Source organism: Dipodomys spectabilis, unplaced genomic scaffold (genome assembly GCF_019054845.1).
Source record: "Dipodomys spectabilis isolate Male_0828 unplaced genomic scaffold, ASM1905484v1 ptg000064l, whole genome shotgun sequence".
NCBI classification, from domain to species: Eukaryota; Metazoa; Chordata; class Mammalia; order Rodentia; family Heteromyidae; genus Dipodomys; species Dipodomys spectabilis.
The window spans coordinates 577,501-604,328 of record NW_024870741.1 but is presented as its reverse complement, the minus strand read 5'-3'; positions in this window follow the sequence as shown (position 1 = coordinate 604,328).

Sequence of the window (26,828 nt, the reverse complement as noted above, 5' to 3'; positions counted from 1 at the left end):
ATTATAGATGTATACAAACAACTTGAATGTATATTGACATCAATGTCAGGCAATTCACTTGGAAGAATACCATGGAATTCATGAATTTTTAAAGTAAGATATTGCTGTTGCTTTGTATTGTGAAAATATTTTGTATGGACACATAGGATGGACTGGCAATTTTGAAATTTAAGAAATTTACCCAAACCATTAGGACTTAGGAGAACAATTTGTACAGCTTTCCACAACTTCCTTATTCTTTTGGCAATATCAAATGCAGTTTCTTCCAAGTTGTGCTTCAGACCTGGTTTGATATAATGTTTCAACAGAAGGAGATCTAGCATAACTTTGCTATTTCTGTTCCCAGCAGCAAGATGCAAGGGGGTCAAGAGGCCTTTAGTTTGGCCATTGCTAGCTGCATCATGATGAAATAAAGAAGCCATTCTGTTATTATTCCATGTATAAGTACTGTGCAGGGGTGTCCAACCATTCACAATTATTGCATGAATATCTACCTTGAGCCCTCAACTCATAGACAATGTCTAAGTGTCCACTGAATGCTTCTCAATGAAGAGGGGTGTACTCATCGTCATCACTAGTATTCACATGAGTGGCCTTTTTGGAAAGTAGTCTCTGCACTGTAGTAAGGCGATTATTTTCAGCAGACCAAAAAAGAAATTTGCTTGGATCCTATTCCATTTTTCTCTTGCAAGTGATACCATTTCTCACTTTTTCATCTTGTTCCTCATCTTCATCAAAATTGCCTAGCCAGAGACTTTGAGTGCCAGTGAGTATGAGGTGTTCATGTATTTCCCCAATAGTTCACATTGGATGAACTGGTCAGAAATATCCGGTGAATTTTTGGCATCTGTTTTTTTCACTATTATTTATTTTCTCTTTTTTCATTTTTACTATTCTAAATTATTCTAACTGGAGAGTAGGGAATTGATAGAGAGCAGAGGAAAGGTTTTCCTCCGTATTCAAAGGTACAGACTGAAAATGAGGACCAGTGGTGTCTTCATGTGCAGCTTATTTTAGGAATGAGAAAATAGGAAATAATGTCTTCCATTTAAATTACTTGGGAAATGGCTGAGCAGAAAGTGAAATGATGCAACCAAAAATATAAAAGCAAAATAAATTAGGATAATTATGGAGCAATCATATTACCGATGAGAACCATGAAAGGGGAGAGAGGAAGAGAGAGACAGATGTGCAATGATCTAGCTAGCCAAGAAATTCATCCTTCTGATCAATTTATAGAGCAAACAATTTCATTTTTTAAAAGAGATGGAAATAGAATTTAAGATCAGATGTCTCCAATGTTTTTAATTATATTCTTATAGTCCTAAATACTTGGACAATGGAATTTCCATTCAACAAATCAGTTTTTTTAAGTATAATGGATCTTTATATAACTTTTCCACACCCTTTCAAACCTCATCCCACTTTAATTTTTTCTAGTTTCATACTATCTGCATTGAATAATATACTTTCACTCTCTTCCTCCATAAATCTCTTTATTCCTTCCTTTTGACTTCCCTTCACACCTTCCAAGTGATAGCTTCCTGACATATATTTTGTTGGATTAAAAGTTCAATTTTATAAGAAAATACACTTTTGAAATACTCCTCTGCAAGTAGCATGCTTTGGTTAATATTTTTGTGTAAACCTGTATAAAGTTCTAGCTTCCAAATATGAGACATAACATGGGTTCTTGGTTTGTCTGGCTCTGACTTAGCTCATTAATATATTTGTAGATCTATCCATTTCATTTCAAATAATGTAACAGTCTTCAAAATGGATAGGTGCAATCCAATTGTGTATATGTGCCACACTTTCTCCAACCATCACTCCTCCAAAGGGCATCTGAGCTGTTTTCGTAACTTTGCTATGATGAATAGTGGAGCAGTGAACATGGTTGTGAAAGTGATTTTACTGTAACCTTTTGGAAGAATTCATCACTACCATTATGGGAACAATCCTCTAGCCAGTTTTCCAGAATAAGCACATCCCTCCCTTCATCTTCATCCCAATGTATTGCAAGTCTTCAAAAACACACTTCCCCCTACAGGTCTCAATAACCTAAAACCACACTGTGCCCATATTCTTTCAATACATTATATCATAAATGTACATATAATTTAGTGAGAACCTTCTATGTATTTTCCTAATGTGAGAATGAGGTACATGACAGAGTAAAAGTAAGAAGTATGCAATTTAATTAGCTATTATCACATTTAAAATCATTTTCAGCTCTAATTCATAGCCTCACATAATATTATTATAATCTTTATTTGATTACTTCATCTAACCCATAATTTGTAACAGGTGAGTTAAAAACAAAGGCTAAAAGTGTGGTTTGATTTTGACACTCATGTGTGAGGTTGCACAATATGGGCAATTAGATGGATTGGAAATAATAGCTCTTATCCATTTTGTTAACATAGAGATGGTTTTCCCAAAGTGATTTTCGCAATTCGTATTCCATTCACCAATAAGACATGTGATAATTTCCTTTGTTTTGCTCCTTATTAACTTTAGTTTCCATTTTATTTTATAATGGATGATTTCATAAATCTACTGTAGATACAAAAATATGTTGAAGTATTTCTATTTGTATGTATTGATATATACAAACACACACATATTACACAGGTTATAATGATAATGAATAATTTCAAGAACTGTACAATTTACTAAATTATGAAAAATATCGGTGGCTATTGCCTGGCATCCTGGTTGCTTGGGAGGCTGAGATCTGATGGTCATGGTTTGAAGCCATCATGGGAAGGAATGTCCAGGAGCCTCTTATCACCAAACAACCAAAAGAAAATCAGAATTGGAACTGTGGCTCAAAGTAGTAGAGTGGTAGCTTTGAGAGAAAAATCTCAGGGACATCATCCAGGTTCTTAGTTCAAGAAGCACAATCTACCCAAATAAAATCTATTTAATTTACACCTGTGTAAGTAAAGTAATTCCATCACACAAATGCACAACCATGCTCATTTGCGAGGTAACTCTATTTTGTCTGAAGTACCACAAAACATTTTCACTTAAATTGAAAGCATTGTACCATGGGTATATTCTATCTCTCTCATGCATTTTTCCACTCAAATACTCAAATCTTACAATTATACCACTTATTTAAAATCATAGCTTTTTACTTTAATACCCATAATATTAGATTTTGAATTGAGTGTCTTGTGTCCCCTAAATGGGTGTTCTTACCACTTTGTCACGTCTCCAGCCCTAAATTATCCTGATTATTTTTCAGATACTTGTGTATGATCTTGGGCTTAGTCCACGTTATGTTATTCTTCCTGGAATTTAGAATAACAGGTACATATCATTGTGTAAAGATCTTTCTGTCCAGTCTGCGCTTTAACCTCTATCCTCACAAGAGTAGACTCAAATGTAGTCAAGATTTTCATAAGTTTGTCATAGCTGATTTTTTTTAAGTCAGGTCATTTTCTGCAGGTTTTAGAGTACTGAATTAATTTGTTTTCTTGGGTTGTTTTGTTTCATTTGAGTGTATATGTTGAGTTGTTCCTCACTTTTCTGGTTTCTTTCAATCAAGTTCTTACCTAATGTGCTGAGAAACCAATCCTTATTTTTCACGATAGTCAATGTGAACATGATTTATTCCAAAGCAATTTGAGTAATATTTAAACACCTTCATATCTATGAATGGTATATAAATGATAAGTGCTGCGAAGGGTCTTTTCATTTTCTCAGCAGTCTTTGTCATACACGGACAGATCATGAAATATATGAAGATAATAAAACTACAGATGCTAGCAAGAAGAAGGAAAACCTATTATTAATTGTTTGAAAGAGGCTTCCCTTCTAGTGAAAGAATTACGTTGCTTGATGTAGGGTTTCTCAAATTATATTGCTAGGATGAAGCTAAACAATCATCTAATTCTACAGAATTGAGGGAGAAGAATCAAACTCCTGAATAGTTTACATTTGGGTCAAATAAATCATGTTTCCAAAAAGAGTGTTGACTTTAGAGAAACATGATGAGTTGTAGGTAAATAGGTGCTTAGCTGATTTTGTTAATTTGTAAACTAATACAGGGAAATAGAGTACTGCAAGGTAAGAAAAAGAACTTCGCTTTGCAATACTTATGTTTGTGTGTGTGTGTTTGTGTACACATGTACATGTATACATGCACGCGCATGTGCAAGTGCTCATTCTTTCATCATCTCTATGCTTCTGTGACCTAGGATATTGATTTACCACTTAAGCCATTGTTCCACTTCTGATTTTTGGAGATAATCGCATTTATTTTCATGATTGGACTGGCTTTGAATAGTGGTCTTCATATCTCAGCCTCCAGAGTAGCTAGCTAAGCTTATTCAGCCTCCAAGTAGCTAGTTAAAATTGGGCCTGTCCTCTATGCTTCACTGCCTTTTATTCTTGTCCTGAGGTGTTCACATGCATAAGTCATATATATGTCTAGTTGCTTTAAGAAATACTCTTACTGCTTGGTACCAGGGGCTCCCATCTGAACTCTTAACTACTGAGGAGGCTTGAGAACAGGAAGTTTAGTGGACTTTCTTCTCAATCTATAGCTGGGTGCATGGGATCATTTCCACCATCCTGCACTATCTACAGGTTAAGATTGGAAGGACTACAGAATCCAAGCCACGCAAGGTAGGAAGCTAGACAAGTTGTTGTGCAACTCGTATGCCATTGATAATGGGAAGGCTAAAAAGACAGATCAGGTGCATATTCTTGTGGAAAGGGAAACTCTATCCTAAAAATAACCACTGATATGACACCAGTCTAACCAAAAAAATACCCCAATTTGAACACAATTTCCCACAACCAAAATAAGTATATACATTAACATCCAAAACAGTACAATCTGCTCTTTGTTCTAATATCAGCTTCTTCTGATTATCATATGATGTAACAGAATAGTTTCTTCATTAAACTTATTATATATTTAAAAAGATCTAGAAAATTCTTTCTCACTTATTAAGTGCAAACGAATGGCAAATTGCCTCATTTCTTACAAATTTGACTACCACTATAAATTCATCTTATGATTATTATTAATAGTAATATATTCTGATTTATTACTTTACTTTGTAACAGTTTTTAAACTTTTGGCTTCTCTGCTGAAGTTGAAGTATTTAGATAGTATCATCAAATTATATTACTTGGGTACTTAGGGCAGTTTTATAAAAAGTTTTTAACCAATGGCTTCTAGTAATTAAGTTTTTTTGGGGGGGGGAGGTTCCTGTCCTGGAACCTGAGCTCTGGGCCTGGGTGCTGTTCCTCAAGGCTAGTTCAAGGCTAGGACGTGACCACTTGAGCCACAGCACCACTTCCAGCTTTTTTTCTGTTTATGTTTGCTGAGGAATCGAACCCAGGGCCTCAAGCATGCAAGGCAAGGGCTCCACCACTGAGCCACCTTCCATGCTCCCTATGAATTCTTAATTGGTATGTTACTTAGTTTATTTTTAATTTCAATTTAATTTTATTGTAAAGGTAATGTACAGAAGGGATACAGTTACATAAGTAAGGTATTGAGTACATTTATTATGGAAGAAACATTGTTATCTCTTCCACTGATTTTTTTGCATACACAAAAAAAAACTACTGATGTTTTTCCTGTGGCTATTGACCAATGGGTACTGTTCTTTCTTTTTTCATGCATTTTTATTATAAAATTGATATACAGCGGGTTTACAGTTACTTATGTCAACTAAAGAATACACGTCATTTTATTTTGTAAATTTCAAATTTTTAACTTAATTATTTTCTATTGTTTCTTTAGGGTAATTCTTTTTTCTGAGTTTTAGGATTAGTTAATTTAGTTTTGCATAATTTTAACACATGTAAATTATTCAGACATTTAGTTTGCTTTCAAAATATTTAACATGTGAATATTTAAAAATTATTTTCTTAAATTTTATATGGTTGGTGAATTTAAATAAATTTATTTTCTTTAGTTCTAAACATATTTGCCGATTTAACAAATAGTGTATTTTCAAGAAGCACATACTTTATTTAAAAAGGCTTTATTACCTGGTCATTATTTGGAAATATTTGTAATTGAATTTAAAAAAATGTTTGAGCTGGGCATAGTGATTTGTGCTTTCCATTTTTCTAACTACAACGGTAAGTATAAATAGGGTTTGTAATTCAGGAGAGACTGAGAAACTATGAGACCTTATCATAAAATATCCAGAGTGAAATGATTAGAGATATAGTCATCCCTAGCAAGATATGGAGCACCTGGGTATCATATTCTAAATCTTGAGTTAAAACACCAGCAACATCAATCTTTTGTCAAAATAAAAGGACACATATTTCAAAATGATTATTATTTAAAACTTATTTGCAAATTTCTCATGTCTTTTGTTTCTGAATTTTCAATTTACTTAATCTATGAGAATCCAAGTATCTTGTGACTATTTTATTTCTACTAAACTTTTAAATAGTATGAGCAATATTGTGATTTCATATATTAAAATGCTTTTACTATTTGTGATAATTTCCTCTGTTTAATATGATAATAACAAATGTGTGTGTGTGTGTGTTTATTTGGGTTTTTTGTGTGTGTGCTTTGTGTGTACTTTCTAATGCTTGGGAGATCACACAATTGCTTCACATATGTTAGGCCAATGTTTTACCACTGAGCTATACTATCTAGTTATAATACAAATTGAATTCTAAATTATAACTTTTAAATTTACATTCCTAGTATGTTTTTTCAAAATTACATATGATAAAATGTGATGCATCTTCTATCTACGTTAGCACTTGTTATTGTTATTCTTTCTCTTAATTTTTTAGAAATTAATTATATTCCTATTACAACTTCTTTACATTGTAACAGATCTATACAATGCTTTATTTTCTATTTTTTCCCATGTTATCTGACTTTCAGTCCAAACTATCAGGTGGATTAAAAAGAAACTAGATTCAGGACACTTTATTTTTCTCCTTCTCTTTTCTGAAGTCTTTCTGTTTTTTGAAACAATACCAGTGACATACAGCTCCTATGTGGTCCACCATTCTTCCCCCTCTCACTGTCTTCTGCAGTACATCTCAAGTCGTTATCATTCAGCTTTATTATGCTGTACTGGTATCTAAATCTTAACTCATTCCTAAACTAATTTTAGTTGCATTGAGCAGTCTCAAAAGACATTTTCTATATATAATATCATGGGTTTGTATTTTCACAAGTTGTAAAATATGAGTGACTATCATATATTTAGATAGCTCTGTAGAATATTGGTCCACCTGCTCAATAATCTCGTATGTAAATTCAAGGAATACAGGTCAGTCAGAGCAATCTTGTAAAATGGTGTAGCTTGAGCCTTCATACTAGCTTTGAATAGTATTACCATGTTTAGTAGTGAAGACAACATAGTTCTACTTTAAGAACAGACACAAAGAAGAAGGTAACAGATTTGTCAAAAATAATTTCTTAGTTTTATGGTCCACAGATTTTTGAAAAGGATGCTATGACTTTATGAAATAAAAACAGAATCTTAAATGGTTTTATTGGCACTATTGCCTCTCTAGATTTCAAGAATGATCTTAGACTACTACCTCAATACTTTGTTTGTTTGTTTGTATGTTGGTCATGGGGTTTGAACTCTGGGCATGGGCACTGTGCATGTGCTCTTCAGCTCACGGTGAGCACTCTACCGCTGGAGCAACAACAAAACTTACTGTTTTCTAGTGGTTTATTGGAGATAAGAGTCTCATGGACTTTCGTGCCCGGGCTGGCTTTAAACCATGATCCTCAGATCTCAGCCTCCTCAGTAACTAGTATTACAGGCATGAGCCACTGGCACCTGGCCTACCTCAAATCTTATAAAGAATGATTATCAAACTAAATGTGAGATTTAAAAAACAATAAAACATAAATGTAAAATTTCATGATATTGATCAGTAAAGGTTTCTAAACATTTGATATGGAAAACATTAATGCCTAAAGAAAAGCAAGAACTGGATTATATCAAGTGATTACCTTTCATAATTCAAGGGACACTATAACAGAAATGAAAGCATATCCAACAGTTAGAGTGCACATATTTGTTCATGCTACAATGTTAATGCTACAATGATTCTTAAACTTAAGTATTTTTATGTCTTCTAATTGTATATAAATTTTTTCCTGAATAGAATATTTCTTTAAATAACATATGTAAATTAATAGTCAATAGGAGGAGCATATGAAATAAGATTCTCTTTAGTGTCTAAGAAATAATAAAAAGAAAACTCACTAGTATGACCATTATATAAAAAAGGACGCAAAATATAGTAATGTATTTGTGGATAAATTGATATACTTCTCATAGTGATCGATTTGTATAATACTGCAATCATTTTAGCAAACAAGTTTTCAAGTCTTCAAAAGATGAAAGAGAATTGTATAGGATCCAGGTATTACACTTCTGGAATTGTATAGGATCCAGGTATTACACTTCTATGAATGTATTAAACAGAAGTAAAAAACTTTTTTGGACAGAGAATGTAGTTAATTGACAGTGAACTTTAATAGTATGTGTGATACCCTGGAAATGATCCCCAAAAACAAATTTTGAAAAGACACACTATAGAGGATGTATGCTGGGCAAATTTCTGTAATTGAATTTTGTATTTATTTTAATGTCTGTTCTAAAATTTACAGCATTTCTATTTGAAGAAATGCAAGTTTGTGAAAATTAGGCTTTGGAGACCTATGAAAGTACAATTCACATCCAAAGGACTAATATGTATACAATAAAAGGAAATAATATATTGTAAGTGAATTGCATATCAGGAAAAAAACTATTGTTAAAACTTCTTCACACAAAATGCAGAATAGCTAAAAAGATGTTGTTGGTGTTGGCTAAAAACTCTTTGTAAACTACTGCATTTAAAACAAAGATGTGATTTCTGTTTATTTGGAGGGTATTTTTTCCATTTGAGGTTATACAGAGATAACTCAATCCAAAAGTATATGAGATAACTGGGATACCTAGGAATTATGCATCACTTCTAAGAAATTTATCTTATTTTTTATTTTTTTATTGTGAAAATACTGTACTGAGGGGTTACAATTACATGGGCAAGATAATGAGTACATTTCTTATCAAGCATTGTAGCCTCCTCCTTTGTTTCCCCTTCCCATCCCTTCCCATCCTCCCCCGCCGCCCTACCCCATCCTCCCCGTTACCCCCACCCCACCAAAGTTGTAAAGTTCATATTTTGACATAACGACTTGTACATCTCATTGTTGCAATAGGTCCACCTGTATCCCTATTTTTTCCCATGGTTTCCCTCATTTGCAATATGTAGTATATATCTGAGTCAAGCAGAAAAGGTCAGATAAGGTGATGGTAGGGAAATGAACTCTAAGTTATGTATTCAAATGTTTTTTTCTTTCATGCGATTGTTTATAACACATTTATATGATTATTTCTTTGTTACTTTGTATGTCCCTCCCTCACACTATAACCCCTGCTTTCACTGTATTTGGTGTCTGTATAATTTGTGGAGGGGAAGGGGAAAAACTTCTAAGTAATTGAGTAACTTTTCTGGAAGAAATTTTAGCAAATGACAGTAGACACAAATCTATGCATCTGCATTTTATGAAAGTCATATGTTACTTGTTTAATCCAATTGCTTATCTCTACCTTGCTAGGAAAAACGTATTCTCAAGATAAGAGCCAAAAGCAGTGAAAAGAACAAAATAGACAATCATCTTGATATATTTTTGAAAGTAACAAATGAAATAAAACAATCCCACTTAAGGAACTCCAATATTAGTGTATGTGAAGATGTTCCTGAATGCCAATATCCATTAAATTTTTGGAATTTTAATTTCTACTAACATATGAAAAGTAGAATAAGAAAACAAATACAGACTTAGAGTGAAGAAGCCTTGAAATCATTTTCTTAATTGTTTTGAAATTACAAAAGAATTGATGCTCCTTTCCTTTGGAAATCATTTAAAAATATTTATCATTTATGATAATTCAAATAGCAAGCAAGAGTAATTTTATATAATCATTATAAATATAATTTTATTACTATTGTAAAATAGAATAAAAACCAGTCCCAATATATGACCTACCTATCATTATTCTTAAATTCTAATCATTACCGAAATATCTTAAACAATCGCTATGTCTTTAACATAGACGTAAATATTCTATACTTTTCAACTTAACATTTTCCAGGGGTATGTATTCATGTTTCTAAGAAATGTTCACAGCAGTTAAAAGATGCTTTTGTGAAATTAATGTGATACAATTGATACAGTTAGTTGCTGTGTGTGTTGTTTGCAAGGCCTGGGCATTGTCCCTAAGCCTTTTTATGCTCAAAGACAGCACTCTACAACTTGAGGAAAAGAGCTAATTCCTGTTTTTACTGGTTAATTGGAGATAAGAATCTAACAAGTACTTTTCTGTCTGGGCTAGTTTCGAAAACAATTCTAAGATCTCAGCACCCAGAATACCTTGTATTATAAGGGTGGAGTTACCGGCACTTGGTTTCATGAAGTTTTTTTTTTTTAATTTTAATTATGTTTTAAGATGTTTGTTTCACTATGATGTATATCATTCTGCAAATAACTTTAGATATATGTATATATTTCTGATGACAAATAATCTCTAAATATGTACTATTCTACACATAATATTTATATATATATATGACAGACTCCCTCTAAAACTTTTATGTTACTATTTTTGACATTTTCATTTCAAAGGTACAGTCAATTTTTCTAAATGTTTCCTAGAATGAAATAACTAATATTTCAATATAAAGTAGAGTTTATTATTTTCAAGGGAACTTTAGATATACACATGATATTGTAGTAACATTTACAGTATATTACTTGAAAAGGTTCTGCCCAAACTCTTCAATATTTGTTTGTAGTTCAGGAGAGAGAGGAAGTTAATTCATACTGATTAGGAATTTGCAATGCTTCAAAAAAATCTATTCCATAATTTGTTGTAAGCACATAGTCAAGCTACCTGATATGGTTTATGGTTTTTTTGTTTATTTGTTCAAAATTTCAATATGGATGCATGCACAGTGGTAACATGAAAATTATTAATCTAAAGACAAATAATAGTAAAATCATAGACATATATCCGATGTTCAATAATTAGCACTTATGATGCTAATAATAATTTGGGTGGAGAGGATGATGACCACAGTGTAGCCTGATAATGACGATGTTGTGATTGAAAAGGAAAAAAAAAAACTTTAGATATCTTGGAAGCTAAATTTCCCACGTTGAATGCTAGTTATAAACAGCGTTGGATTACATACAATAACAATAACAAGAGGAAGGCTGGGAAGGTGGCTCAGTGTCAGAGTGCTGGCCTTGCCTACATGAGGCTCTGGGTTTGATTCCTCAGCACCACATAAGCAGAAAAAGCGGGAAGTAGCACTGTGGCTCAAGTGGTAGAGCGCTTGCCTTGAGCTGAAGAGCTTAGGGACAGGGCCAGGCCCAGAGACCAGGCCCCATGACGAACCAAAAACAAAACAAAACAAAACAAAACCAGAATAAAAAGAGGAGAGTTTCAATATCAAGAAATAAATTCAAATAAACAGGCAGAGACAGTAAAAACCCTAATGTTATTCCAGCAGCCTTTCTAAGGTATACTCACTATTCTTGGTGGTATTACTTGCTTATAAATAAAATCATTTATTTCCATATTTTGATTGGCTACGATGTAGATTTCAACTTAGTGTGATTAGTTCAAATAACATTCTCAGATAGATACTTTTCCAATGATATATTAAGAGTATGTTCTTCATTACAGCTGTAAATACATGACAAAATTTACATAATAATACTTAGATATCTGCGGTTACCATAAAAGGACACAAGCTGCAGGAGTTAAAATTTATTTTTATTTCTGCATGAAACTATTTCTGACTTTGTACCAACAAACTGAATTTGACTCTTTCCTTATTTACAAGCTAAGGCAGGAAATGTAAGGACTGTTTACTTTCTTTTGCCTTGCTCTAGAAGTCAACAAATATATTCTTCAATATTTCTGGTAGATTATATCCATTTACAGATGAGAAATGTAAGACCAATAGTCAATGCTGTGAGTAAATAATGGTAGTAGAATTTTTGTCTGAGTTCTTCACAAGGAGAGTCATTTGGTGATGGAGAGGACCAATATAAAAAAGACTATGGGGGAAAATGCATACTTTGTAAAGAATTGTTTTAGGATTGAGTGACTGGTGATGAGTATTTGCAATAGGCTGGTGTCAGGGGCATAAAAAGGAGTACATAGAAATTACATTAGTGACAGAAACTGAGAAAATCTTGATCATTCATCTTATCTAATGGATCGAGGTAGGGTAAGAGTAAATCTACAGCTTTTCCACATCTCTGTCTCCTAACTGTGTTAGTTACATTCTTGGTGATAAGGACTACAGGTGGAAAAGATGGATTTAGAGGAAAAAAACTCACTGATAGTTCTAAGGTTTATGTTAAAGAGATGCAAAGATAGGTATGTTTGGACATCATCAAAATATTCACGACCATGAATATGAAAACTAATAATAAAATCAGGGACATTATTAAAGGGAAGAGGAAAAGGAAAGTTCTGACGAAAGTGTGAACAATGTGAGTACCAGTGTGGACAAGATAGGAGGAAAGCGATAAATAAGGAAACAAAAAAGTAATAAACACAGATTTACAGAAGAAAGGGAAGGAAAGAATTTTCAGGAAGATATTGAAGGAAATCTACTATTTGGATTTGAAAAGTAAAAGAACATAGACAAGTTCAATAAGAACAGTGTTTTGGTGAAAGTCATATTGATAAAATGTTGAGATATGAATGTGAATACATAAAATTCTGGATCCATTAATTTAAGAGATCCTATTGATTCTAAATGTTGGGAACAAATACTTAAATCCTGACCTCAGAAATGTTATACAGATATAAATATCATTAACTTTTCTTAGTGATATTCTGTGAATATTTTTGAAAACTTTATTTAGCCAGGAGATCATAGATTGAACTACAGCACAATCAAGCCTAATTTGTCCTACAGTTCCAATTAGTGATCCATCTATCCATATCAGTTTGGGATTTTATTGAAAAATATTTAGATATGTTTTGATATCTTATCAACCTACTCATTATAAATGTAGGACAAGTAAAACCAAGTATTAGGTTGAACATACAGCTTTACTGATGTGACTGAAGACTCCTGGAATTGATTCCTCTTTAGAACAGAAAATGCCTCAATAGCCATTGACACATCATAACTTCCATATAGACTATTGAAATCTAATTCTTGTTAGGTATATCTCCATGCTGTGTGAACAAATCTGACACAAATTCTTATATGTAGGAAAATGTTCTTATAAAACGTTCAGACATTACTCTCACCACTAGGATTAAATGAGTAAAAAGATAAGATATTTTGATTTAATGTCTTTCTTTCACTTTCTCATACACATTGTCAAGGAGTGAAGGATTCTGATTTAACAATAATACAATCTTACCTTGTATTAACACAACATCTAGGATCTAATGTTAATTCGGATACTTACTAATTAGCTCCAAATTTTGTGGATATTTATATTTCTCCTGGGTAAACTAATGAACTCCAGGAAAATGTCCCTAAGGAGCCTTTCAATTCTAATATCATTGTTTGTCTGAAAGTGCTTTAAATTCTACATCCTTTAATGTGGGCATAGGGTTATATTGTGGAACTTTTCTTCTCGGAGAGTTAGTATTACCCTATTGCTTAACATGGACAAAGTACCTTCATACATAGACTGGGCCTGTACAAATAAGAAGTGGTAGTTGAACAATGTTCTGAGCAGTTTGTATAGATGAAATGGAAATAGAGCAACTATGAACTCAAAAGGCATATGCAAAGAAGACAAAGGCACAAAGTAAAATGTGCCAAGGAAAGCTGAATTATAATTTCAAATAATGTGCTCAGGTGTGAGTGTGTGTTCAAAGTACAGGTTCAGACAATGTTAGTTGGATATCTTGGGTGGAAAACTGCTTTAAACTATTCTGGGCTAATTGTACAAGTAGAAGCCCCTAACTCTGAATCTAATCAGCCACAACATCATCAACTTAGGGACAATTTTCCAAGTACAAAGTGAGAAAAAAAGGGCTGATCACAATTAGTGTTCAAGTTGAAGCAATTGCAATCACATAACTTTTCTTATAAATGTTCATTTATTTTGGAGCATTAACTAAGGAAAAGCCAAGTAAATATTTTGCATGTAACTAAATTAAGTGGGACGTATTATATTGGTCTCTCTTTAACTTGGAAGTTATAGATTATGTCTTTTTATTCTCTAACTTGGGACAATGATTTGCTGTCAGTTATTTTCTTCTCTTACCCTTCTTTTGCCCTTCCACTTACATAATTATTATTTAAAGAGACATAATTGAGCTTGCATTTCTAAATTCTTCAAAATTATCTGAACTACTTCATACTTCTGGCAGCTTCCTATATCTTTCTCAAGGGAAATATATTGTCACTACCACTTTAGTCCTACATGATATTGGATATCTTCCTGCCTAATTCAGTGCAAGATATACATTAGACTCATCCTATATCTCAACACTTGTACCAGCATAAAATATTATCTTACTTAGAAATCATGATATTACTATATCTGGTGTGGTGGAATCTGTCATTTTTGAATGGCCTTAAGTGATATTTACATGCAATCATGTTTGCAACCAATATGCCACTCAGTAGATGAACGAATTGACAAAATGTGTTTTATATATATACGGAGTAATTCTCTGCTTCCTATTAATAAGGAATTGGAAAGACTTGGAAAAATCCTACAAAGAAAAATAAGCAAGACACAAAGAAACAGATTCCATGGTTTCTCTCATTTGTAATAACTAGGAAATAGTTATTAATAATAATATTTAATAATGAATAGGAAATAGTCCCAGCAGATGAGTAGAATGGCTCAATAGCTAGGTATAAATAACCATATAAAATGATGCAGAGCAAAATAATCTGCTAGATATGGAAAGAGAGGTTTTTCTTTGTGGATGTTGTTTTCAATATACTATGTGATTTCTTTTTTCTTTTGTGTTTTCCCCTATGGTTTGTCCACTGTTGTATTTGATTTAGTATCCTGTGTATTCTATATACATTTGTCTTCATTTGGCAAGGGAAGCAGAACAATAAAATGGCGAGACAAAGGACAAAAGGTAAACCAATGCAATAGCCATACTCACAGGACAACATGTTGGAAATTTACATTACAACATGTGAGGGGTATTGGGGTAAAGAAAAGTGTGAGAAAAATGAGGGAGGGGGTAAAATTTTTGACATGTTATGTATTCAATACCTTACAATTACTGCAACCCTTTCTATATATGACCTTAATAAAATTAAGTTAAAAATGAGGTACATAAAATATAATTTCACTGTATTGGTATAGTAAATATTATTCTATGTGTATTACCTTTTTAAAAAATGAACATTTTGGCTGCTAACTTGAATTAGCTCTTTCTTTATCAGAGGGACATCAACTGGAATGTTATCAAACTATACAATATTTTCAGAATATACTTGCCATTACTTTGAAAAAACATTATTTTAGTATTGTCTCATACTAAAACAGAAAAGAGTTCAATTCTATGGAAACTCCTAACTGAAAACTGACTAATTGTTAAGAAGACAGAATAGGGGAAGATGGCGGAGGAGAAGGTGGAATCTGAACAAGCTCTTGCATAGAAAACAGTTTCAGAGTTCCAGTGAACAGTCCCAAGCCAGAGAATCACACCAAGTGTGCCATCACAGGACAGAGAGTTAGTCAAGAGAGGGGAAGCCAAGCAGACACATCTGAACAGCTGCCGCTGCGGCGGCAGGGTCGCAGCGGCGACCACCGCCGCGGAGGCATACCTGAGACGCAGTCCGGGATGAAGGAGCCAGACGCAGCGGATGAGCAGATTCTACTCAACACCAGCAAGAACCGACAAGGAGCGGACAACTTCATCCTGCACTTTGCAGACCAGAGACGACCCGGGATCCAAGACTCCGCGTGAGTAGAAGCCCCACTTCATCACTCCTTCTCTGGGAGCAGAGGAGGGAAGGCCACCCCTCCCCCCCCAGCACCGGTGATCTCCATCTTGGATACCGACAAAGCTCTGAGGAGCGGCTAGCTCCAGCTCAGGCCTTGGAATAAAACGAGTCATTTAGCAGGTCACAAGAACTTAACGGCGAAGTGACCTCACAGACTCAGTTCCATCCACGGAAAAGTCACCCAGCTCAGGCGCCAGCCATTGGAGTGGCTCTCCTCACTGGGTAACCAGAGCCAGAGGCTGCCCCTCCCTCTAGCAGCCACCACAATCAATTGAAAAACAGAAACCCTGAGAATGGCTCCAGGCTGGGCGCTGTGAGTTTATTCACAAAATAGCCCCAGGGAAAAGCTACTGTTAGTTGAAAGGCCTCAACTCTACCCAGAACCTAGCCTCATCACTGCATCCCCCTCTTTTGTGACTCTCAAAGCAGATCACCCTCCCAGTAAACTAACCTGGGAGGGGGATCTCATAATCTTGGGTAAAGCAGAGCATTTTTCTGCCTGTTCCAACAAACTGACTTAAGAAACCAATCAAGCCACAGGACCTCAAGCTGACCAGAGACTCCAACCAGACTCTGGTTACAGACAAAAGGGAGATACAGGACTCTTCCCACCCCTCCCCCCCCAAAAAAAAAATCAAAAAACTTTTTTTTTCTTCTTCTTCTTTTCTTTTTTTCTTTTTATTGTTTTGTTTTTTTTCGTTTTTTGTTACCTTATATATATATATATATATATATATATATATATATATATATATATATAATTTTTTTTTGCTTTTCTAAAACTTTTATTAATCTTTAATTTTTGCCTCTTCTGAAAAAATAATTGTTTTCCATTAACTTTTTTTTTTTCTTCTCCTCTTATAATTTTTATTTTAGGAATACGTGAATGTGTGTTTTCTTTTCTTTTCTTGTCTTCTTTCTCTTTTTCTTTCATTCTTAATTATCTTTTTGTTTTTTTTTCTAGCTCTACTGAACTTCTGATCTTTTCTTCTCACTTTCCTATCCTTTCCATCTTTTCCTCTTTGTTCATCTTTATGTGACTTAACTCTTGTCCTGCACATCCTCAGATAAACCCGTAGTTAACCAGTAGACCCTATCCCCCATTGTGTACACACTTAATCCACAAACTTATTACTCAATTCAAAACCTCTGAGACATAAATTCATTAATAGCAGTACTACCTCTTTATACCTATATAATATTTTAAGCATTTTTTTAAAGTTTTTCTCATCTCCTCTATGTCCCTCCCTTTCTCTCAACATATTCATATTCCTCTATAAATAGATGGTCTTTTAATCTCTAAAATAACATTAATTTTTACGTTTCTATTTTTTTTTCTGGTCTCTTTTCATTCCCCTTTCCCTTTCTTCTTTTTCTCTCTCTCTCTACTTGCATCCTACCCAACCTATTTCCTGCATTGTGATTAGGACATAGTTAACTCTCCCTGTGCCTCCCCACACCAATCTATTCCTATTTTTTACACACATCTCTCCCTAACCCTAATAATTTCTGGTTTTCCAAATTCTTCTCTGCGGTTCGAAGTCCTTTAACATATAGTTGTTCGATGTCGAATAGATGTATCTGTTGAACTAGATTGTATCTGTAGACTATTGACTGTACAAAGGCAAACTTTGGTTGATGGTTGCCTTAAGATAGTGTTCTAGCACAAAACTGGTGCTATCTTCATCTCAAATGGGCAGAGTAAGCCGGAAAAACACAAGAAAAATGGCAAATTCGGGTATCTCAATTCCCAATCCTGATAATCAGGGGTTAGAACAGATAATGAATAATCCAGAGGAGAGTTCCCAAACAGCTCTACAAACACTGCTGGCAAACATGATAAATGAAAAGTTTGACAACGTACAAAGGACTCTGTATGAGCGTGATAGGGAGAGAGAGGAGGCATCACAGAAGTTTATAAAGGAATATCATAAGCGTGAGGAAGCTACTCAAAAACTGATACAGGATTTGCGTGAACAACTTGAGAATACTCAAAGAGAAAGGGAGGAATGGCGTGAGCAGGCTGAGAACACTCAAAGAGATCTGCAGGAATCCCACGAACGGGAGGAAGCTAATCAAAGAGTAATACAGGAATTGAGAGACCAGGTAGAGAACACACAAAGATCACTAAAGGCATTCATGGAATCCATTAACAAAGAGCTGAAGGAAGTCAGGGAGACCACAAAGGGAATGCTGAATGGAACCCAACAGAAGGAATGGGAGCCCAAAGAAACCATAACCAATCAATTAAGTGATTTGAGGACAAACACTGAACACCAAATTAAGGAAGTAAAGAAATTCATACAAGACCTGAAACAGAGCTTCAACAAAGAACTTGAAGCCATCAAAGCTGACCAACTAGAAGGAAAAGAGATAAAATACAAAGTAGAGAGTCTTGAGAGCAGGTTAGAACATGCAGAAGATCGAATCTCAGGGATTGAAGACAGCCTAGATATTATAGAGAAAGAACATACAACCATCCAAGACAAGTCCAAGAAATATGATAGATCTATCCAACACCTGGAAGACACCATCAGAAGGCCTAATCTAAGGATAATGGGTGTAGAGGAGCACCAAGAAACAGAAGTTAATGGTCTAGGAAATGTGTTTAACAGGATCCTAGCAGAGAACTTCCCAAACATGCAAAAAGATAGGCCTGTCCCGATACAAGAAGCCTTTAGAACCCCAAATAGACCAGACCAGAATAGGACATCCCACCGTCACATTATAATCCACACAGGATCAACGCAGAACAAGGAAAAGATCCTTAAAGCTGTCAGAGAGAAAAGGGTAATCACTTATAAAGGGAAACCAATTAGAATCACCTCAGATTTCTCAGCAGAGGCAATCGAAGCAAGAAGAGCCTGGAATGATGTATGCCATGCCCTAAAAACAAACAACTATCAACCAAGAATACTGTACCCAGTTAAACTCTCCTTCATAACTGAAGGCCAAATAAAAACCTTCCATAGCAAAGAAAAATTGAAACAATACATCTCCACCAAACCAGCCCTACAAAAGATTCTTAAAGATGTCCTACACATAGAAAACCAACAAGACCGCAATAAAGGCCAAGAAACTGCACCCAAACTGAGAATCCAAGAACCATAGGAAGAACCCAGTTTTCACATCCCCCAAGAAGGTAGATAACATGGCAGGAACTCCCAAATACCTCTCAGTCCTATCTCTTAATGTTAACGGACTGAACTCTCCTATTAAGTGACATAGACTGTCTAGCTGGATCAAAAAACAAGACCCTTCTATCTGCTGCCTGCAGGAGTCACATCTTGCCCGTAAAAACAAACACATTTTCAATGTTAAAGGCTGGAACAAAATCTACCAAGCAAACGGACCGCATAAACAGGCGGGAGTTGCAATCCTAATATCAGATAAAATAGACTTCAAATTAAAATTCGTGAAAAGAGATAAAGAAGGTCGCTACATACTAATTAAAGGATCTCTCCTTCAGGAGGATATTACAATTCTAAATATCTATTCGCCAAACAATGGAGCACCCAAATTTATCAAAGAAACACTACTTTCCCTCAAATCCCATATAGATCCAAAGACATTAATTGTTGGGGATTTTAACACAACACTCTCCCCACTAGATAGATCAACTCGGCAAAAACTCAACAGAGAAACCGCAGATCTAAACAGCTGCATAGATCAACTAGACTTAACAGACATTTACCGAACATTTCACCCAGCAGCATCAGAATACACGTTTTTCTCAGCAGCACATGGAACGTTTTCTAAAATAGACCACATTTTAGGCCGCAAAGCAAACTTGTCTAAATTCAGAAACGTTGAAGTTATACCTTGCATTCTCCCTGACCACAAGGGAATAAAATTAGAACTCAACACCAAAAGCCACCAAAGAAAGTCCGGTATCACATGGAAGCTGAACAACACACTGCTGAATCATGAGTGGCTCATGGAAGAGATTAGAAAGGAAATTCAAATGTTCATGCTATTCAACAAAAATGAACACACAAAATACCAGCTCCTCTGGGACACAGCAAAGGCAGTACTCAGAGGCAAGTTTATAGCTCTGAGCTCCTACATCAACAAATTGGAGGGATCTGAAACTAACAATTTAATGACACATCTAAACCTCCTTGAAAAAGAGCAGCAAGATAAACCCCAATCCAGTAGACGGAAAGAAATAATCAAAATTAAATCAGAATTAAATGAATTAGAATCCAAAAAAACTATAGAAAGAATCAACAAAACAAAGAGTTGGTTCTTCGAAAAACTTAACAAAATTGACAGATCCTTATCAAATCTTATCAGAAAAAGAAGAGAACACACCCAAATTAATAAACTCAGATATGAGAATGGAAACATCACCACGGAAACAAGCAAGATTCAGAACATTATAAGGGAATACTTCTCAAAAGTGTATGCTAATAAGTTTGAGAACTTGACAGAAATGGACCTCTTCCTAGCAAATATTGACATGCCAAAACTAAACCAAGATGAGTTAAACTATCTTAACAGGCCCATATCAAGCATTGAAATAGAAACAGCAATAAGAGACCTCCCAGCTAAGAAAAGTCCAGGACCAGATGGTTTTACAGCGGAATTTTACAAGGCCTTCAAAGCAGAGCTCACACCAATTCTCCTCCAACTCTTCAATGAAATTGAAAGAGAAAGCTCACTACCGAACACATTCTATGAAGCCATCATAACCCTCATCCCAAAACCAGGCAGGGACTCATCAAAGAAAGAGAACTATAGACCCATTTCTTTGATGAACATTGATGCAAAACTTCTCAACAAAATTTTGGCCAACCGACTTCAACAATTCATCCAAAAAATCATACACCACGATCAAACAGGATTCATTTCAGGAATGCAAAGCTGGTTTAATATACGCAAATCAATTAATATTATTCATCACATCAACAGGAGCAAGAATAAGAACCACATGGTTATCTCAATAGACGCAGAAAAAGCATTCGATAAGATCCAACACCCCTTCCTGATGAAGGTTTTGGAAAAATTAGGAATCCATGGAACATTCCTCAATACAATAAAGGCTGTATATGACAAACCTACAGCCAGCATTATACTCAATGGTGAAAAACTAAAGCCATTTCCTCTTAACTCAGGAACAAGACAAGGATGCCCACTCTCTCCACTTCTATTCAATCTAGTATTAGAATGCCTAGCTACAGCAATAAGACAAGATGCAGACATAAAGGGGATCCAAATAGGGAAAGAAGAAATAAAACTCTCCCTCTTTGCAGATGACATGATCTTGTATTTAAAGAATCCCATAGACTCCACTCCCAAATTACTCAAGCTGATTCAAAACTTTGGCAAAGTAGCAGGTTATAAAATTAACCCCCCAAAATCAATGGCTTTTCTGTATGCCAACAATTAGAAAAGTGTGGCTGAAATTAGGAAAGCAACTCCATTTGTAATAGCCCCACAAAAAATAAAATACCTAGGAATTAACTTAACTAAAGAAGTGAAGGACCTCTATGATGAAAACTTTAAAATCTTGAAAAAGGAAATCAACACAGAACTTAAAAAATGGCAAAACCTCCCATGCTCCTGGATTGGAAAGATTAACATCGTGAAAATGGCAATACTTCCCAAGGCTATCTACAAATTCAACGCAATACCTATCCAAATTCCAACCTCATTCTTCAAGGAAATAGAAGAGGCAATCCAAAAATTCATATGGAACAATAAAAGACCCCGAATAGCAAAAACGCTCCTCAACGGAAAGAACACTGCTGGAGGAATATCAATACCAAATTTCAAACTCTACTATAAAGCCATAGTAATCAAAACAGCTTGGTATTGGCATAAGAACAGACCTCAGGACCAATGGAATAGAATTGAAAACCCAGAAATGAACCTACAGACCTATAGCCATCCAATCTTCGATAAGGGGGCTAAAACAATAGAATGGAAGACAGACAGCCTCTTCAGTAAATGGTGCTGGCAAAACTGGTTAACTACATGTAGAAAACTAAAGCTAGATCCTTACATATCACCCTGCACCAGAATCAACTCCAAATGGATCAAAGACCTTGAACTCAAAGCAGACACTATGAAAACATTACAGGATGGAATAGGAGAAACCCTGGGTCTCCTTGGCTCAGGGCGAAATTTTCTGAATAGAGACCCGGAAACACAACAAATCAAAGAAAGGCTGGACAAATGGGATTGTATAAGTTTGCAGAGCTTCTGCAGGGCAAATGACATAGCTAGCAAGATCAATAGAAAGCCCACGGACTGGGCGAAGATCTTTACTAGCCATACAACGGACAAGGGTCTCATATCTAAAATATACTGGGAACTCAAAAAATTAAACCACCCAACAACAAATCCTCAAAGAAACAACTGCCTAATAAGTAAGTGGGCGAAAGACTTAAAGAGAAGCTTCTCTGAAGAAGAAAGAAGGATGGCCAATAGACACATGAAGAAATGTTCAACATCCCTAGCCATAAAAGGAATGCAAATCAAAACAACATTGAGATATCACCTCACTCCAGTTAGAACAGCAAAAATCAAGAACTCTAACAACAACAGATGCTGGAGGGGATGTGGACAGAAAGGAACCTTACTTCATTGTTGGTGGGAATGTAAACTTGTTCAACCACTTTGGTAAGCAGTATGGAGGTTCCTCAAAAGACTCCACATAGAGCTCTCCAATGACCCAGCAATCCCACTTTTGGGCATTTACCCAAATGATCACAAACAAGGCCACACTAAAGCTACCAGCACAACTATGTTTATTGCAGCATTATTTACCATAGCTAAGACATGGAACCAACCCAGATGCCCCTCAGTAGATGAATGGATCAAGAAGATGTGGTATATATACACAATGGAATTCTATGCCTCCATCAGAAAGAATGACATTTCCCCATTTGTTAGGAAATGGAAAGGCTTGGAAAAAATTATATTAAGTGAAGTAAGCCAGGCCCAAAGAAACATAGGTCCCATGGTTTCCCTTATTTGCAATATCTAGTATAGGTATGAGTCAACCTGAAAAAGTCAGATAATGGGATGTTAGGAAAACGAAACCTCAAATATGTATTTTAATATTTTTGTTTCTTTCATGCATGTGTTTCTAATGCATTTATAAGATTATTTCTTTGTTGCTTTGTATGTCCCTCCCCCACAGTGTAACCCCCGCTTTCACTATATTTGATGTCAGTATAACATGTGGAGGAGATGGGGACAAACAAGTTGGTTAAGGATTCAGGTGGACCTGTTGCAACAATGAGAAGTACAAAATGTCATGTCAAACCAGCTTTACAATGTCGGTGGGGGGGGGAGGGGGAGTTGATTGGGTGGGGGGGATGGGGGAGGCTGGGAAGGGAGGTGAAGGGTAAACAAAGGAGGAGGCTGCAATACTTGGTAAGAAATGTATGCATTATCCTGCCCATGTAATTGTAACCCTTCTGTACAGTATGTTCTCAAATAAAATAAAATTAAATTAAAAAAAAAAAAAGAAGACAGAATATATCTGTTCCTCAACATTCCTAAGACTATTAACTACTCATTTTCAAATTCTGAACATGCCATACCAGAGACATTCAAAATAGTACCTGTTTGTATTTTATTTAATTCTGCAATAGATGCTGTTTTCAATGAGGCATTACATATTTAAAAGCCAACAGAAAAAACAGACACGTTCTTGTAGAGGATAAAACTATGAAGTATCTATAATAATTAATTCCTTTCTTTTTTTTTTTTTGGTCAGTCATGGGGCTTGAACTCTGGGCTTGGGCGCTGTCCCTGTGCTCTGCAGCTCACGGTGAGCGCTCTACCGCTTGAGCCACAGTGCCACTTCCAATAAATAATTCCGTAAGACTAAACATTTGTTCATCAGAGTAAGCTATTATTTCTATAACAATCAATCCCAAGTTTTTATGCCGTAAAGTCATCCTAGCCCAACAATTTACAACTTGTAAGGTGTGCTTTAAAATTTCCTAAATTCACATCATGACTGCTTTGTCACTATTGTGAAAAAATACTACACTTCTGCTAATGTCATGTCCTTCCTATTGTGGAAAGAATACTACACTAAACTTTCCTATATCATTTTCCCCGCAGTGGTTTTCTTCAGATCAGAACACTTGCAAATATTATTTATTTTTATTTTTATTCATTTTATTATATATATATATATATATAATCTATCATAGATATTCAAGAGATCTGTATATCTTAATATTAAGATTTCAAGATTATGGTTGAAAGCCCACCCAGGCAAGAAATTTCCTTGGATTCTTATCTCCAATAAACTCATAAGGAAAAGCCAGACCCAACTGGCACTGAGGTTCAAGTGGTAGAGCAATAGCCTTGAGCAAAAACAGGCTCAGGGACAGTGCCCGAGCCCAGAGGTTTAGCCCTAGGACAAACCAAACAACAAAAACAAAATAAAAACAAACCTCAAACGTAGCATTTGTCTCATTGTATACAGAGGTACATAATTAAGGAAATTTCTTCCTGTGATATGTATAGGTAGAAAAAAAAGATGTCACCCAATTACTCTTCATACCATGTTACACCAAAGTCTCAAAAGATTGCTCTGTTTCTATATTTATAAATTAATACAATCAATTTGTTTTCTATTTGTCTAGATTATTCACATTATCATTTTACACATGAACTGTTGGAATTATCTATTAACTAATTTCTTATTATATCTCATTTGAAAGACTACTCTAGACAATTAGAATGCCAGAATCATTTGTGAATTTGTAAATTAAATCTTTTACTTGAAAATAATTTTGTAGTATCCTATAGAATATTAAATTACAAACAACAATATCTATGTTAAATCTAAATTCTAATTTAGCCAGGTCAAAAAGTCCTACATAAAATGAACTTTCCTATTTCTCCAGGATTAAACTTTTGTAATCCTTCATCATTTCTTTGGAATTTAACAGAATGATGCTTACTTTTCAAATTTTTGGTTCGGAATCATGAGCTCTTTTGTATCTAGAAATGATCTGTAATTAAGACAACATATAAAACACAACAGAGGATTATATATGAGTTGCATTTCTATAGGAAACGACTTCTCAAAACATAATGACAAAATTAACCCAAATTTCCAACTGTATATTCCTTTCTTGTTTATTTTTATTCCTTTCTTGGTTGGTTTTATTGAGAAAAAATTATTTTCTGCTAGTTCGCCAGAGTTTCTGATCATCTCAAGTAACTTGGGAGTGGAGTCCATGGAGTCCATTAAATACAAGATCATGTCATCTTCATGTTTTTTTTTCTTCTTGTTTTCTTTTTTTTAATTTATTATTTTTTCTTGTGAAAATACTGTACAGAAGGATTAAAATTACCTGGGCAAGATAATGAGTACATTTCCTGTCAAGCATTGTAGCATTCTAATTTGTTTCCCTTATCCATCCCTTTCCATCTACCTCCCTTGCTCCCACCCAATTCTCCTTCCCCCCACCAAAGTTGTAAATTTCGATTTCGACATAATGACTTGTACATCTTATTGTTGCAATGGGTCCACCTGTATCCATAGTTAAACTATTGGTTTTTGCCATTCCGTTCCAGAAATTATACCGACATCAAAACAGTTAAACAGGGGTTATACCATGGGGGAGGGACATATAAAGCAACAAAGAAATAAACTTATAAATGTGTTAGAAACAACCCCATGAAAGAAAAAAAATTGAATACATATCTTAGCTTTCATTTCCCCAACATCAACTTATCTGACCTATTCTTATAGACTCAGACATATTCTAGTTACTGCAAATAAGGAAGACCATGGGACCTATGTTTCTTTGGGTCTGGCTTAATTCACTTAATATAATTTTTTCCATGTCTTTCTATTTCCTAACAAATGGGGCAATGTCATTCTTTCTGATGGAGGCATAGAATTCTGTTGTGTATATATACTACATTTTCTTGATCCATTCATCTACTGAAGGGCATCTGGATTGGTTCCATATCTTAGCTATGGTAAATAATGATGCAATAAACATAGTCTTGCTGGAAGCTTTAGTGTGGTCTTGTTTGTGAACATTTGGGTAAATGCCAGAAAGCAGGATTGATGGGTCATAGGGGAGCTCTATGTGGAGTCTTTTGAGGAACCTCCATACTGCTTTCCAAAATGGTTGAACAAGTTTACACTCCCACCAACAATGCAGTAAGGTTCCCTTCTGTCCACATTCCCTCCATCGTCTGTTGTTATTAGAGTTCTTGATTATAGCCATTCTAACTGGATGAAGTGGTATTTCAATGCTGTTTTGATTTGCATTTCTTTCATTAATAAACAGCATTTCTACATGTGTTTATTGGCCATCCTTCATTCCTCTTCAGTGAAATTTCTCATTAAGTATTTAGACCACTTATTTATTGGGCAGTTGTTTCTTTGAATTTGTTGTTGGGGGATTTAATTTTTTGAGTTCCAGGTATATTTTAGATATGAGACCCTTGTCCATTGTATGGCTAGTGAAAATGTTCTCCCAATCCATGGGCTTCCTAGTGATCTTGCTAGCTATGTCCTTTGCCATGCAGAAGCTTTGCAATTGCATGCAATCCCATTTGTCCCATTTGTCTTTGATTTTTTTGTGTTTCTGGATCTCTATTAAGAAAATTTCAGACTGTGCCAAGGAGACCTAGAGTTTCTGCTATTCCTTCCTGTAATATTTTCAGAGTGTCTGCTTTGACTCTGAGGTCTTTGATCAATTTAGAGTTGATTCTGCTGCAGGGTGATAAATAAGGATCTAGTTTTAGTTTTCTACAAGTAGTTAACCAATTTTGCCAGCACCATT